Consider the following 16,642-nt stretch of genomic DNA (forward strand, 5'->3'; position numbering starts at 1 on the left):
CCCAGGAGCTTCAGTTTTCTCATGTATAAGCTGCTGTCCAGACTGAAATAGCATGAGCAAAGCACCATGCACAGAGCTTGGGAGGTTCTGAAGGGCTTAGAGAGTGACTGACCATTCCCTCATTAACTCCCATCAATCCCATCATTTTCCTGTTAGAGCTTTCTGTTTTTCAGAATGCCACTGATTTAAAAGGAAGCATTTCAGAGAAGGCTATCATGATATCTAAGAATTCCTGGGCAGTAGAACTAACTCCTCGTATTCCTCAGCTTTACCAACCCTAAATCAACTTCCACATTGGATCTACGCCAACATATACGTGGAAAGCACCACTTTCTAGATTTCCACCAATGTTCACTTTCATTATTTTCAGGTAGGAGGGGAAGTCTGGGTTTTGTTGTGTTTTTGTTTGTTCTATTTTATTTTCCACTTATCCAGTACATTCATATTTGGCCCTCTTGGATGTCTAGGATGGCCCAAAGAGCTAAAAATGCAGACCTTTCTTCTTCCTTGACATTCATGGTTGATACATGAAATTCCTTTAACAAATGATTTTCAGGCATTCTAGTCTTTGCGGTTGATTAACGTTCTCACTATCACTCAGCTGTGATATAACTTAAGCCTCTCATTTATTGGATTAGTTAATGTTGTAGTCAGTTTTTGATTGCTTACTGTGTATCTGTGCATTCTAGTGCTGGGAAGGATAAGTAGGAGTAAGAAAGAAGTTGAGGGGGCTTCCCTGGTGGCAGTGGTTGGGAGTCCGCCTGCCGATGCAGGGGACACGGGTTCGTGCCCCGGTCCGGGAAGATCCCACATGCCGCGGAGCGGCTGGGCCCGTGAGCCATGGCTGCTGAGCCTGCGCGTCCGGAGCCTGTGCTCTGCAACGGGAGAGGCCACAACAGTGAGAGGCCCGCGTTCCGCAAAAAAAAAAAAAAAAAAAGAAGTTGAGAGTATGGGCTCATTCTCAGGGAGATAATAAATATAAAGAAAAATTTTAATATATTATTGTATTTATAAAATGGCTTGCATAAATAAAGGTGTTAAATAAGTGGTTAGTATAATTGCTGGGTTTATGGTTAAACTCTATAGACTAATTTTGTATGCATTAGACAACAAGGAAAAATTATTTGGGAATATAGGCATATGCATGACAGTGTGGTTTATGCCATATTTATATGTTGTTTTGAAGAGCAAGAATGATCATAAATAGGCTGCTTACATCATAGGCTGTCCAGCAAAGAGGAAGCTGCCAATAAGGGCCAAAAGAAACTAATGGGTATAAAGAGCTGGTGCCCTTTCAGGGAGGCCCAGAGATTAAAATCACCATGTCCATGGAATGTAGAAAATTCCATTCTGGTATGGGCCTGCAATTCTGTTCAAGGGAATGAATCCAAGAGGCTCAGCAGATGGGGGTAGGAACTCTTAGGTAGAGATGGTTCTCTATAGGCAAGTGACAAAATCATCGGTCAGGGAGGTCCTTCTGGGTAAAAGAAGTGTCATGGTCTGGGTGACCCTGTCTGTAAGACACGCTGGGAATGTGGAAGAAAGAAGGGCTGGATTAAGAGCTGGCCAGGGTTGGAACCAGGGAGAATTAACTGGGACAAAAGTGTTGACCTCCCCTTTAGAAAGGGACTAAAAGTCCAAATCACTAGGTTTAAGAAGGTATAGCAAACTCTAATTCACTTTTTCCCTAAGTGGCAAAAAGTCCTAGGGATGGATCACCTAGGGTACTTGTTAAAAATACGTTGTCAGGCCCTCCTCGGATGTCCTGAACCAGCACCTCTAGGAGAAGGGCTCGGGATTCTGTATTTTTCATGAGTGCACCTGACATTTTATGGCAGTAAGTTTGGAAAATGCTGCTTTAGTCCAATGCAGTCTGGCATCAGAATTTAAGTTCTGTTATCCAAGAGTCAGGACAAGGCTGGGAAGCAGGGCTTTTTGGATTCAGAGGGATATTGCAAAGAGTATGTCAAGAAGGGATCCTGGAAACAGGATGCAGTCCTGAGAAATAGGACTGTTACTTTCTGGGTGTTAGAATTAGGGCTCCGGTGAACTGATCTCCTTACACACGGCAGGGCTCTAGTGCTCATTGGAAACTAGAGGAGATCCTGAGAGACAAAATAGCAGTCCAGCATCCCAGCCACAGATGAGTGTGGTGGTAAAACTCCTCCAGCCCTCTTGATGCAAATGAAAGATTTAGGCTTGTGTGGTATTCCTGTCTGATGGCCTGTGGAGGCCATGGGGTAAAGCCACACACTTGTGGGCAAGCAGCAGGTGGTGTCTCTCTTGAAAAGGATTTTGTTCCTGGATGGCAGCCATTGGGGAAAACGGATAGTCCCTGACCAATTTATTTCAAGCCTTCATTCTTTGGGTCCAGATGTAAAAGGGTCTGGTTGTCCTTGAAGCTTCACCCTCTTGAGTTCATCTGGGTCATGTGATAGATCTCCCTAAAGAGAAAGAGGGATATGAGAGGATTTGAGTAGTGCTGTGAAGCTGAGGAGACCCTTCCCACAAGAGAACCTAGTCTCCTGCAGCCTTGGAAGATGCTCTGGAGGTGGACATTACTCTCAGGTGAGGCTAGAGCAGGCAGGTAGAAGTGAGCATGAGATGTAAGGCAATGATTAGTGGGTTCTATTGGGCCAAGAGTAGGACTTGTTAGCCTGGGAAGTAGTGCTTTTTTTTTTTTTTTGTGGTGCGCAGGCCTCTCACTGCTGTGGCCTCTCCCGTTGCGGAGCACAGGCTCCAGACGCACAGGCTCAGTGGCCATGGCTCATGGGCCCAGCTGCTCCGCGGCATGTGGGATCCTTCCGGACCGGGGCACGAACCCGTGTCCCCTGCACCGGCAGGCAGACTCCCAACCACTGCGCCACCAGGGAAGCCCGGAAGTAGTGCATTTTGACTTCGATCACTCCTAGAAACTGAATGTTTGTGTTCCCCACCCCCCAAATTCACATGTTGAAACCTAATGCCCAGTGTGATGATGTTTAGAGGCATTTGGCGGTGATTAGGTCATCAGGGTGGAGTTATCAAGGATGGGGTTAGTGCCCTTTATATAAGGGGATGAAGAGACCAGAGTTCTCTCATTCCACTCTCTGAGGACATAGGAAAAACATGGCCTCTGTGAACCGGAAAGTGGACCCTCACCAGACTGAATCTGCTGGCCTCCTGATTGATCTTGGACTTTCCAGCCTTTATAACTGTGAATATTAAATTTCTGGTGTTTATAAACCACCCAGTCTATGATATTCTGTTATAGTAACCCGAATGAACTAAGACAATCATAGAATGAATAATAGACATTACAACTGCTTAAAAAAATTCAAATAGTAGCTTGGAGTATCCTTAGTCCTAAATTCTGATAAATTTGTTTTCCTCTCTCAACTGGAATCTCCCATTATTCTTTTCATGGCCGAAAGGAAAGATAGACTTCCTGGTTCACTGTTCGTTACGCCAATACTACCAGTTATATTGTTATATTTTGTATCCTAAGCTTCTCTCTTAGAATCAGTAAATAAATATTTGAGCAAAATTTATTAAACGAATTAGAAGAGTAGGCTCTCTTCATCTATCAGAATCCTCTCTGCCATTCACACTCCTATCTATGCTTATAGGAGTGTCAAAATCACCTCTTTGAAACCTTACTGGGCTTCTGTATCCATATGTGACTTCTCCATCCTTTGAAAGCCCATAGCACCTTGGTTTGTAAGTCTTTATGACACTCATTCACATGGCACTGTTACATTCTTCCTTTTGCTCTTCAAGAACATTTCATTTACCTTTATATAGTATTTACTTATAACACTTCTTGTTCCATGAAGGAAACCTGTGAAAGAAAATATAAATAAAATGGTAAGAAGGGAAAATAAAATAGGAATATGAGATAAAGCCAACTGTTACAAACATTTATTGGGTACTTGCCATGTCCTACATGCTAGACAGTCCCTGCTTTCCTGGAATGCAGAATTGAGTCAGGGCAGAGCTGTGACTAATAGACCAGTTCAACCCTAGGAAGCTCTCAGACACCAGCTTCAAACCATCACCAGAGGTTTGCTGTTAATAATTTAGCCCCCATACCTACCCAATTTCTCCCTGAAGCACCCACTTCTTACTATTGTTCATCCCAGAAATCGGTCAACATTGTATTCTCAATTGTGCTAGTATTTTTCATTAAAGGACTTATTTTCTAACTCCACGGATATCTTGGTAGCTCTTTCCTGAACCTTCTTCAAGGTTGAAGGGCTTGCATACCAGACTGTAAGACCATTTCTATAATTATGCTGGGGAGACAGGGTATCCCTCAATTTTTCCAGGGAATTTCCATTCCAGCTTGTAAGTACTTTAACATATAATATGTAGGAAAATGATTCCTTGTCAGTTTTTCATCAAGTTATAGCTGCCTTTGTAAAAGAAACCTCATTTGTATGTTGTTTTCTCTACATTGGCTAAATGGCAGCAAATAAGATAAGGAAACGATTATCATTTTTTAAATGTTATGAGAGCAACTGATGGCACCAATGTAGTCATTTTTGGCTCCAGAGCAAACTGTGAATGGAAAGTTATGACTATACAAATATGTGGAAATATCGATTATTACCATGGTAATGTAAAAAGCTATAAATTTTCCCCAAATCACTACCTAATTTCTATATTTTGACCAAAATAATTCTGGAGGAAAGTCCCTACTAGGTCATTTTTAAAAGCAAAGCATTTGCACTGGGAACATTTGAAAAAATTATAAGAATATTTACTTTAATTTTCTATTTATATCTCTATGTATGAAGCAAGAATAAAAAAAAGTATGACTGCAGTATAATTGTCATTCTAATTGACCTTTAAAATAGTATTTTTATTATAATAACTATCACCTCAGACAATAACTAGTAATTAGAATTTTTTAATGCTGAATTTTTGCTGCTCTATTTTCAAAATTTAACTAAGTTGTTATTTTAAGATCATGGGTTTAATTACTCCTCCATGAATTGGAGTTTTACTCCTAGGGAGCGCCAAGAAATGTTCCTCAGTCTTATTTTTCATTATATAATAAAGTCAGTTACTTTAACATAGAAAGAGGATATTAGACCCTCCTCCCTAAAAGAGCCAGCTGTGTGCATTTATGTATATCAGGAGCTTTGCCATCATCATCTCTGGGCTTTTTCTTGAGACAAGTTTGGATCTGGTACAACGTAAGAGAGAAGAGTGTAGAGACCAAGGCACACAGGGTTAAAGTGGATGGCGGCATGCAGGGGTCAGCCTGCGATCCACAGGGCAGGCAGGGTCTAATCTGGGAGGTCATTAAGTGATGCTCGGAGCCAACAGGGGTGACATCAAAAGCCAAAGGGAAATAAGCCAGGAGCCCTGGAGCAACGGCTAGGGGGATCCAAATAAATGTACAAAAAGTAACTTTCTCACTTAGGATAAATATGTAGTCAGTCTCTGGCCATATTTCTCAAGGTTTTCTGATCACAACTTAGTAAGAAATACATTTTATATCATGGTCTAATGCACATTCACACACAGCCCTGTGTCAGATTTTTTAAAATATCCTTGCCCTCACCATGGAAGAGGCACTCTGAGGTGCTATTCTATTTCATGTAAAAGTTGTTGGTAGGAGGCTTACAAATCTGATTTCATGGTCTGCTAATTGATAGAAATCCATAGCTTGAAATGTATTGTTTTGGAGACTGGGGAGATGGGTTGAACAGAGTACCAAAAAAAACCCCAAAACTAAAATAAACAAACAAACAAGAAAACCAAGACTGGAGGACATGGTATCTGATTTTAAGGAGATTGAAAGTTCTTTGGGAAGTTAGCATGTAACACGTGAAACAACAAAATAACATATTTGGAGTAGAATAAATCAAAATAAGCAAATTAATAGGCAAGTCACTATTAATACAAGTTAGTTCTAGAAGTGTCTGCTTGAGATGTGAATAGTTAAGGTCAGTGATTAGAGGTTTCCTGGAAAAGTAAGTGTAAAGCCTGCTTTTGAATGATACAGATTGAAGGAGGGCCCAGGGGAGTAAACAGCCCAGATAGCATAACAGCAGGTTCCTGCAGAGGACCCTGAAGTGTGGTTCTTGGTTGGAGTGGAGAGTGCATGTAGCACAGAAGGAGGATGAATATAACTCAGGAGAGAGGAGGTAGGTGGAAGCTTTCAGTACTTTAGCCAACCTCAAAGGCAGTAGAGGAAAATTACCTTTGCTTATAGAAATGACGTGATGTAACTGTGTTTAAGCATTATTCTAGTGACCTTGCTGAGAGAGGATGCATTGCCATCAGATTTTTTTTTTATTGGAGTATAATTGCTTTACAATGGTGTGTTAGTTTCTGCTTTATAACAAAGTGAATCAGTTATACATATGTTCCCATATCTCTTCCCTCTTGCGTCTCCCTCCCTCCCACCCTCCCTATCCCACCCCTCCAGGCGGTCACAAAGCACCGAGCTGATCTCCCTGTGCTATGCGGCTGCTTCCCACTAGCTATCTACCTTACGTTTAGCAGTGTATATATGTCCATGCCTCTCTCTCGCCCCGTCACAGCTTACCCTTCCCCCTCCCCATACCCTCAAGTCCATTCTCTAGTAGGTCTGTGTCTTTATTCCTGTCTTACCCCTAGGTTCTTCATGACATTTTTTTCCCTTAAATTCCATATATATGTGTTAGCATACGGTATTTGTCTTTCTCTTTCTGACTTACTTCACTCTGTATGACAGATGCTAGGTGTATCCACCTCATTACAAATAGCTCAATTTCGTTTCTTTTTATGGCTGAGTAATATTCCATTGTATATATGTGCCACATCTTCTTTGTCCATTCATCCGATGATGGACACATAGGTTGTTTCCGTCTCCGGGCTATTGTAAATAGAGCTGCAATGAACATTTTGGTACATGACTCTATTTGAATTATGGTTTTCTCACGGTATATGCCCAGTAGTGGGATTGCTGGGTCATATAGTAGTTCTATTTGTAGTTTTTTAAGGAACCTCCATACTGTTCTTCACAGTGGCTTTATCAATTTACATTCCCACCAACAGTGCAAGAGGGTTCCCTTTTCTCCACACCCTCTCCAGCATTTATTGTTTCTAGATTTTTTGATGATGGCCATTCTGACTGGTGTGAGATGATATCTCATTGTAGTTTTGATTTGCATTTCTCTAATCATTAATGATGTAGAGCATTCTTTCATGTGTTTGCTGGCAGTCTGTATATCTTCTTTGGAGAAATGTCTATTTAGGTCTTCTGCCCATTTTTGGATTGGGTTGTTTGTTTTTTTGTTATTAAGCTGCATGAGCTGCTTATAAATTTTGGAGATTAATCCTTTGTCAGTTGATTCATTTACAAATATTTTCTCCCATTCTGAGGGTTGTCTTTTGGTCTTGTTTATGGTTTCCTTTGCTGTGCAAAAGCTTTGAAGTTTCATTAGGTCCCATTTGTTTATTTTTGTTTTTATTTCCATTTCCCTAGGAGGTGGGTCAAAAAGAATCTTGCTGTGATTTATGTCATAGAGTGTTCTGCCTATGTTTTCCTCTAAGAGTTTGATAGTTTCTGGCCTTACATTTAGGTCTTTAATCCATTTTGAGCTTATTTTTGTGAATGGTGTTAGGGAGTGATCTAATCTCATACTTTTACATGTAGCTGTCCAGTTTTCCCAGCACCACTTATTGAAGAGGCTGTCCTTTCTCCACTGTACATTCCTGCCACCTTTATCAAAGATAAGGTGACCATATGTGCGTGGGTTTATCTCTGGGCTTTCTATCTTGTTCCATTGATCTATCTTTCTGTTTTTGTGCCAGTACCATACTGTCTGGATTACTGTAGCTTTGTAGTATAGTCTGAAGTCAGGGAGCCTGATTCCTCCAGCTCCATTTTTCGTTCTCAAGATTACTTTGGCTATTTGGGGTCTTTTGTGTTTACATATAAATTGTGAAATTTTTTATTCTAGTTCCGTGAAAAATGCCAGTGGTAGTTTGATAGGGATTGCATTGAATCTGTAGATTGCTTTCGATAGTAGAGTCATTTTCACAATGTTGATTCTTCCAATCCAAGAACATGGTATATCTCTCCATCTATTTGTATCATCTTTAATTTCTTTCATCAGTGTCTTATAGTTTTCTGCATACAGGTCTTTTGTCTCCTTAGGTAGGTTTATTCCTAGATATTTTATTCTTTTTGTTGCAATGGTAAATGGGAGTGTTTTCTTGATTTCACTTTCAGATTTTTCATCATTAGTGTATAGGAATGCCAGAGATTTCTGTGCATTAATTTTGTATCCTGCTACTTTACCAAATTCATTGATTAGCTCCAGTAGTTCTCTGGTAGCATCTTTAGGATTCTCTTTGTATAGTATCATGTCATCTGCAAAGAGTGACAGCTTTACTTCTTCTTTTCCGATTTGGATTCTTTTATTTCCTTTTCTTTGATTGCTGTGGCTAAAACTTCCAAAACTGTGTTGAATGAGAGTGGTGAGAGTGGGCAGCCTTGTCTTGTTCCTGATATTAGTGGAAATGCTTTCAGTTTTTCACCAAGGAGGACGATGTTGGCTGTGGGTTTCTCATATATGGCCTTTATTATGTTGAGGAAAGTTCCCTGTATGCCTACTTTCTGGAGGGTTTTTATCATAAATGGGTGTTGAATTTTGTCGAAAGCTTTCTCTGCATCTCTTGAGATGATCATATGGATTTTCTCCTTCAATTTGTTAACATGGTGTATCACGTTGATTGATTTGTGTATATTGAAGAATCCTTGCATTCCTGGAATACACCCCACTTGATCATGGTGTATGATCTGTTTAATGTGCTGTTGGATTCTGTTTGCTAGTATTTTGTTGAGGATTTTTGCATCTATGTTCATCAGTGATATTGGCCTGTAGTTTTCTTTCTTTGTGACATCCTCGTCTGGTTTTGGTAGCAGGGTGATGGTGGCCTTGTAGAATGAGTTTCGGAGTGTTCCTCCCTCTGCTATATTTTGGAAGAGTTTGAGAAGGATAGGTGTTAGCTCTTCTCTAAATGTTTGATAGAATTCGCCTGTGAAGCCATCTGGTCCTGGGCTTTTGCTTGTTGGAAGAGTTTTAATCGCAGTTTCAATTTCAGTGCTTGTGATTGGTCTGTTCATATTTTCTATTTCTTCCTGATTCAGTCTTGGCAGGTTGTGCATTTCTAAGAATTTGTCCATTTCTTCCAGGTTGTCCATTTTATTGGCATAGAGTTGCTTGTAGTAATCTCTCATGATCTTTTGTATTTCTGCAGTGTCAGTTGCTACTTCTCCTTCTTCATTTCTAATTCTATTGATTTGAGTCTTCTCCCTTTTTTCTTGATGAATCTGGCTAATGGTTTATCAATTTTGTTTACCTTCTCAAAGAACCAGCTTTTAGTTTTATTGATCTTTGCTATCGTTTCATTTCTTTTTCATTTATTTCTGATCTGATCTTTCTGATTTCTTTCCTTCTGCTAACTTTGGGGTTTTTTTGTTCTTCTTTCTCTAATTGCTTTAGGTGCAAGCTTAGGTTGTTTATTCGAAATGTTTCCTGTTTATTAAGGTAGGATTGTATTGCTGTAAACCTCCCTCTTAGAACTGCTTTTGCTGCATCCAATAGATTTTGGGTCATCGTGTCTCCATTGTCATTTTTTTAGGTATTTTTTGATTTGCTCTTTGATTTCTTCAGTGATCACTTCGTTATTAAGTAGTGTATTGTTTAGCCTCCATGTGTTTGTATTTTTTACAGATCTTTTCCTGTAATTGATATCTAGTCTCATAGCGTTGTGGTCAGAAAAGATACTTGATACAATTTCAATTTTCTTAAATTTACCAAGGCTTGATTTGTGACCCAAGGTATGATCTATCCTGGAGAATGTTCCATGAGCACTTGAGAAAAATGTGTATTCTGTTGTTTTTGGATGGAATGTCCTATAAATATCAATTAAGTCCATCTTGTTTAAGGTATCATTTAAAGCTTGTGTTTCCTTATTTATTTTCATTTTGGATGATCTGTCCATTGGTGAAAGTGGGGGGTTAAAGTCCCCTACTATGAATATGTTACTGTCGATTTCCCCTTTTATGGCTGTTAGTATTTGCCTTATGTATTGAGGTGCTCCTATGTTGGGTGCATAAATATTTACAATTGTTATATCTTCTTCTTGGATCGATCCCTTGATCATTATGTAGTGTCCTTCTTTGTCTCTTCTAATAGTCTTGATTTTAAAGTCTGTTTTGTCTGATATGAGAATTGCTACTCCAGCTTTCTTTTGGTATCCATTTGCATGAAATATCTTTTTCCATCCCCTTACTTTCAGTCTGTATGTGTCTCTAGGTCTGAAGTGGGTCTCTTGTAGACAGCATATATATGGGTCTTGTTTTTGTATCCATTCAGCCAATCTGTGTCTTTTGGTGGGAGCATTGAGTCCATTTACATTTAAGGTAATTATAGATATGTATGTTCCTATTCCCATTTTCTTAATTGTTTTGGGTTCGTTATTGTAGGTCTTTTCCTTCTCTTGTGTTTCTTGCCTAGAGAAGTTCCTTTAGCAGTTGTTGTAAAGCTGGTTTGGTGGTGCTGAACTCTCTCAGCTTTTGCTTGTCTGTAAAGGTTTTAATTTCTCCATCAAATCTGAATGAGATCCTTGCTGGGTAGAGTAATCTTGGTTGCAGGTTTTTCTCCTTCATCACTTTAAATATGTCCTGCCAGTCCCTTCTGGCTTGCAGAGTTTCTGCTGAAGGATCAGCAGTTAACCTTATGGGGATTCCCTTGTGTGTTATTTGTTGTTTTTCCTTTGCTGCTTTTAATATGTTTTCTTTGTATTTAATTTTTGAGTTTGATTAATATGTGTCTTGGCGTATTTCTCCTTGGAGTTATCCTGTATGGGACTCTCTGTGCTTCCTGGACTTGATTAACTATTTCCTTTCCCATATTAGGGAAGTTTTCAACTATAATCTCTTCAAATATTTTCTCAGTCCCTTTCTTTTTCTCTTCTTCTTCTGGAACCCCTATAATTCGAATGTTGGTGCGTTTAATGTTGTCCCAGAAGTCTCTGAGACTGTCCTCAATTCTTTTTAGTCTTTTTTCTTTATTTTGCTCTGCAGTAGTTATTTCCAGTATTTTATCTTCCAGGTCACTTATCCGGTCTTCTGCCTCAGTTACTCTGCTCTTGGTCCCATCTAGAGCATTTTTAATTTCATTTATTGTGTTGTTCATCATTGTTTGTTTCATCTTTAGTTCTTCTAGGTTCTTGTTAAATGTTTCTTGCATTTTGCCTATTCTATTGCCAAGATTTTGGATCATCTTTACTATCATTATTCTGAATTCTTTTTCAGGTAGACTGCCTATTTCCTCTTCATTTGTTAGGTCTGGTGGGTTTTTATCTTGCTCCTTCATCTGCTGTGTGTTTTTCTGTCTTCTCATTTTGCTTATCTTACCGTGTTTGGGGTCTCCTTTTTGCAGGCTGCAGGTTCGTAGTTCCCGTTTTTTTTGGTGTCTGTCCCCAGTGGGTAAGGTTGGTTCAGTGGGTTGTGTAGGCTTCCTGGTGGAGGGGACTAGTGCCTGTGTTCTGGTGGATGAGGCTGGATCTTGTCTTTCTGGTGGGAAGGTCCACGTCTGGTGGTGTGTTTTGGGGTGTTTGTGGACTTATTATGATTTTAGGCAGCCTCTCTGCTAATGGGTGGGTTGTGTTCGTGTCTTGCTAGTTGTTTCGCATAGGGTGTCCAGCACTGTAGCTTGCTGGTCATTGAGTGAAGCTGGGTGCTGGTGTTGAGATGGAGATCTCTGGAAGATTTTCACCATTTGATATTATGTGGAGCTGGGAGGTGTCTTGTGGACCAGTGTCCTGAATTTTGCTTTTGCACCTCAGAGGCACAGCACTGACTCCTGGCTGCAGCACCAAGAGCCTTTCATGCACGCGGCTCAGAATAAAAGGGAGAAAAAGTAGAAAGAAAGAATTAGTAGAAGTAGAAAGAAAGAAAGAAAGGAGGGAGGAAGGAAGGAAAAAAGAAAAGATAAAGTAAAATAAAGTAAGATAAAATATAAAGTTATTAAAATAAAAATATAATTATTAAAAAAAACAAAAACAACAACGGACAGATAGAACCCTCGGACAAATGGTGGAAGCAATGCTATACAGACAAAATCTCACACAGAAGCATACACATACACACTCACAAAAAGAGGAAAAGGGGAAAAAATCATAACTCTTGCTCTCAAAGTCCACCTCCTTAATTTGGGATGATTCGTTGTCTATTCATGTATTCCACAGATGCAGGGTACATCAAGTTGATTGTGGAGCTTTAATCCGCTGCTTCTGAGGCTGCTGGGAGAGATTTCCCTTTCTTTTCTTTGTTCTCACAGCTCCCAGGGGCTCAGCTTTGGATTTGGCCCCGCGTCTGCGTGTAGGTCGCCGGAGGGCGTCTGTTCTCCGCTCAGACAGGACAGGGTTAAAGGAGCCGCTGATTCGGAGGCTCTGGCTCACTCAGGCCGGGGGGTGAGGGAGGGGCACGGAGTGCGGGGCGGGCCTGCGGCAGCAGAGGCAGGCGTGATATTGCAGCAGCCTGAGGTGCGCCAGTGCGTTCTCCCATGGGAGTTGTCCCTGGATCCTGGGACCCTGGCAGTGGCGGGCTGCACAGGCTCCCCGGAAGGGGGGTGTGGATAGTGACCTGTGCTCGCACACAGGCTTCTTGTGGCGGCAGCAGCAGCCTTAGCGTCTCATGCCCGTCTCTGTGGTCCGCGCTTTTAGCCGCGGCTCGCGCCCGTCTCTGGAGCTCCTTTAAGCAGCGCTCTTAAACCCCTCTCCTCGCGCACCAGGAAAGAAAGAGGGAAGAAAAAGTCCCTTGCCTCTTCGGCAGGTCCAGACTTTTCCCTGGACTCCCTCCCGGCCAGCCGTGGCGCACTAACCCGCTGCAGGTTGTGTTCACGCCGCCAACCCCAGCCCTCTCCCTGCGCTGTGACCAAAGCCCGAGCCACAGCTCCCAGCCCCGCCCACCGCAGCGGGTGAGCAGACAAGCCTCTCGGGCTGGTGAGTGCCGGTGGGCACCGATCCTCTGTGCGGGAATCTCTCCGCTTTGGCCTCCGCACCCTTGTTGCTGTGCTCTCCCCCGCGGCGCCGAAGCTTTCCCCCTCCGCCACCCGCAGTCTCCGCCCACGAAGGGGCTTCCTAGTGTGTGGAAACCTTTCCTCCTTCACGGCTCCCTCCCAGTGGTGCAGGTCCCGTCCCTATCTTTTTGTCTCTGTTTTTTCTTTTTTCTTTTCCCCTACCCAGGTACGTGGCGACCTTCTTGCCTTTTGGGAGGTCTGAGGTTTTCTGCCAACGTTCAGTAGGTGTTCTGTAGGAGTTGTTCCACGTGTATATGTATTTCTGGTGTATCTGTGGGGAGGAAGGTGATCTCCGCACCTTACTCTTCCGCCATCTTCCCGGAAGCCTCTGCCATCAGATTTTATTGGAGACAAGGAAGACTGTTGTTGTAACCTAGGGAGTGTGAAAAACTTGATCTAATGTCACAGAAATGAAAATATAAGAAAGGAGGATCCAGGAGGTGGGAACACATTTGGCTGTTGTAGATCAGCTTTGTGAATTGTCTTCTTAGTATAAGACTCCAGAGCTGGGTGTGACTTGAGAGGTGATTAAAGGAGCTAGTTGTCCACAGTTATATCTTTGTTGATCTGGCAAGGCACTGTCTTTCCTCCAACCTGACCTGGAATTACCAGTGTTCATCGCTGGATTAAACCACAAAGACAAAACTCATTTGAAATTCTTTGTATCTGGTAGGGTGGGACAGTAACCTTTTATCAGCCTCCCTCCCATCTCTGAAAAGTATTGTTAGTATTTCAGGAAATCTGCCAGCTCTTTTGAAAAATCGGCCCTAGACCCTCCAAGGCAATGAAAGTGGCTGGACCTCACAGCCCAGGCTTCTCTTTCTAGAGGTTCATCTTTCCCTTGGAGATCTCACTGATTCCTCCCATTAGTGCTGGGATTGCCCTTCTCTACCTCTCCTACCTGGGAAGACCCAGGCTGGGGTTCATTAAAGGAGCTTGATGACAGGTTTAGGTGCAAGAACCTATTGACCTCAACCAGTGCTGTACCCCAGAACCTCAAAAGTTCATAAGTGGCAGCCAGTGTGGGATGAAAGCTCAGCCCTCTCTTGGCCCTCATGCCCATGCCGTCCCTGCTGTTCACTGCTTTGAATAAAGTTGCTCATGTATTGATCTCTCCTCCTTATAAGGTCCCTTATAAACAAGGTTAATGCCTTATTCATCTTTGTAGCCCCTTACCGTTGAACACACAGTACCTTGCATTGGTGCTTGTAAATACGTTAACAGCACAATGAGAATATACGGCATTGTTGTTATTCTAGGTTTATTTAGGAAAATAACCCTAAATTAATTAGTAGAAATCAGTTCATCAAATTAGTTAGGATAAACTAGTTTAGTAGACCCTTTAGTAGAAATTAGTTTGTCAAATCAGTTATTTGGCCTTGGATTAGCTTTGAGGCCGTGGATAGTGAACATCAAGGCCTTAGGAAAGTGCCAGGGAGCCTTAGAGACACCGAAAGAAAGGAAATATATAAAAACAGAAGCAGAGAACCAAAGTCAAACTTCATTTACTTAATAATCTTACCTCAAATTATTCTGCCTATACCATTGCACATTCACTTGAATGACATCTCCCCCTGCCCTTTTTTAATGGTGTATTTCCTCAGTATCTCCAAAGAGAGTACAAATAGAGCATAGTATTGCTTTTCAAGACTAGGCACTGTGGACTGTCTCTCCCCCCAACCCCCCGCCCCAAATCTATTATATTGGCACAAAGGCGATGCTCAAGAATTGCTTGTGAGTGGAAAATACGTAAAACTTCATGCAGTGAGGCACTGTCTCTTTCTTGTTCCTTTTATCTTTAGCCTAGCACGCAGTAGTTTCAATGAGTATTTTTGTATGAATAAATAAATTTTCTTGGTGGTCTCTGAATCCAGCCCCCCACCTTTTTCTTTCAGGGCTGGAACAACCATTAACTCTGACAACTCAAACTCTCACTCCCTTGTATTGATCACATCTGTAAGTACACAATAGGAGCATTACACTCTTCAGTTAAAATTCCAGCAGGGAGCTATGACCAACAATTATTTCCCTTAAATGACTTTCATATCTGTGATCAGCTCTAGAGCTAAGGGGCTAGTTGAACCTGACCACAGATGACATTAGATGATTTAATAGTATCAACTCGGTTTTGAAGTTGTAAGTTAAATAACGTTCATATGTCAATATAGAAGATGACACATTTAAGAACCCCAAGTTTCTTTCATATTCAGTTATTCAGAGTCTTTTTCAGGGTCATTGTCAGATAATTGCTCAGATGAACTCTAAGGAAATACCTGTATGTTCCTGTGTAATGAAGACCAGTTCTTCCACCCTGAAAGAAGTCCACACCATTCCTCCATCAAGAGGAACTCTTGATGTAACTGGAAGAATTTTAGAAAGTAAGAATATTTCTGTGTAATAATGTTGCACAAATACTAGAGTTTATTTCTGAGTTGCAGTTCATCAATTCTGGGTCCATATGCTTATTTATTTTTATTATATTTATTAATTTATGATATGAATTATATATGTAATTTGTATATTTTATTATATTTTTATTACATGAAATATTTTTCAATATACCATAGAAAGAAGGAAAATTTTAAATGAACATTAACTTTTTCATTAAATTGTTCTATACTGCCATTTTAAGAAGTGCCTAGTATTCCACCTAATGAATGGATCATAATGTGAATAAGTTTAAAATAAAATTTGCTAAAACAAAATATCTTCTCTTAGTCAACCATCCACAGTTTCTTCCAAGACTTCATTCTCAGCTGCTAGGGAGAAAACACTCAACACAAAAGAACCTCAGCTCCAGGTAAGATAAATGGTTTAAATTTCACTTAAAAAAAAAATTGAAGTAGAGTTGATTTACAATGTTGCGTTAATTTCTGCTGTACAGAAAAGTGATTCAGTTATATATATATGTATATATATATACGTATATATATATATACACATTCTCTTTTTTAATATTCTTTTCCATTATGCCTTTTCACAGAATATTGAATATATTTCCCTTTGCTATGCAGTACGACCTTGTTGTTTATCCATTCTATATATAATATTTTGCATGTGCTAACCCCAAACTCCCACTCCATCCCTTTCCTCCCCTCACCCTTGGCAACCACAAGTCTGTTCTCTATAACTGTGACTCTGTCTCTGTTTCATAAAAGTTATTTGTGTCATATTTTAGATTCCACATAATAAGTGATATGATATGGTATTTCTCTTTCTGACTTACTTCACTTAGTGTGATAATCTCTAGGTCCATCCATGTTGCTGCAAATGGCATTATTTCATTCTTTTTTATGGCTGAGTAGTATTCCATTGTATATATGTACCACATCTTCTTTATCCTAAATGGTTTAAATTTGATGTCTCATTGAAGATCTGGATCTTAGGTTCTTTTCTCTAAAATACAGGAGATTGGTCCCAGGACGCCCAGTAGATACCAAAATCCAGGGAGCTTAAGTCCCTCATGGCATAGTATTTGCATATAACCTATGCAATTCTCCCATATACTCTAAATCATCTCTGGATGACTTATGATACCTAATATGATGTAAATAGTTGTAAACACAATG

The 16,642-nt window shown here is 40.7% G+C and overlaps 1 long non-coding RNA gene across 1 annotated transcript in view; it reads left to right on the forward strand.

Moving 5' to 3' along the window:
- The window catches only part of LOC114902237, a 68,936-nt gene extending 53,907 nt beyond the window's left edge, over positions 1-15,029 (forward strand). Inside the window, exon 3 of the long non-coding RNA XR_003795424.1 lies at positions 14,969-15,029. This is a non-coding gene — a long non-coding RNA (uncharacterized LOC114902237). The remainder of the gene's footprint in view (positions 1-14,968) is intronic.
- Positions 15,030-16,642: the final 1,613 nt, after the last annotated feature.

Source organism: Monodon monoceros, unplaced genomic scaffold (assembly GCF_005190385.1).
Source record: "Monodon monoceros isolate NGI ecotype Baffin Bay Population unplaced genomic scaffold, NGI_Narwhal_1 Super_Scaffold_20, whole genome shotgun sequence".
NCBI classification, from domain to species: Eukaryota; Metazoa; Chordata; class Mammalia; order Artiodactyla; family Monodontidae; genus Monodon; species Monodon monoceros.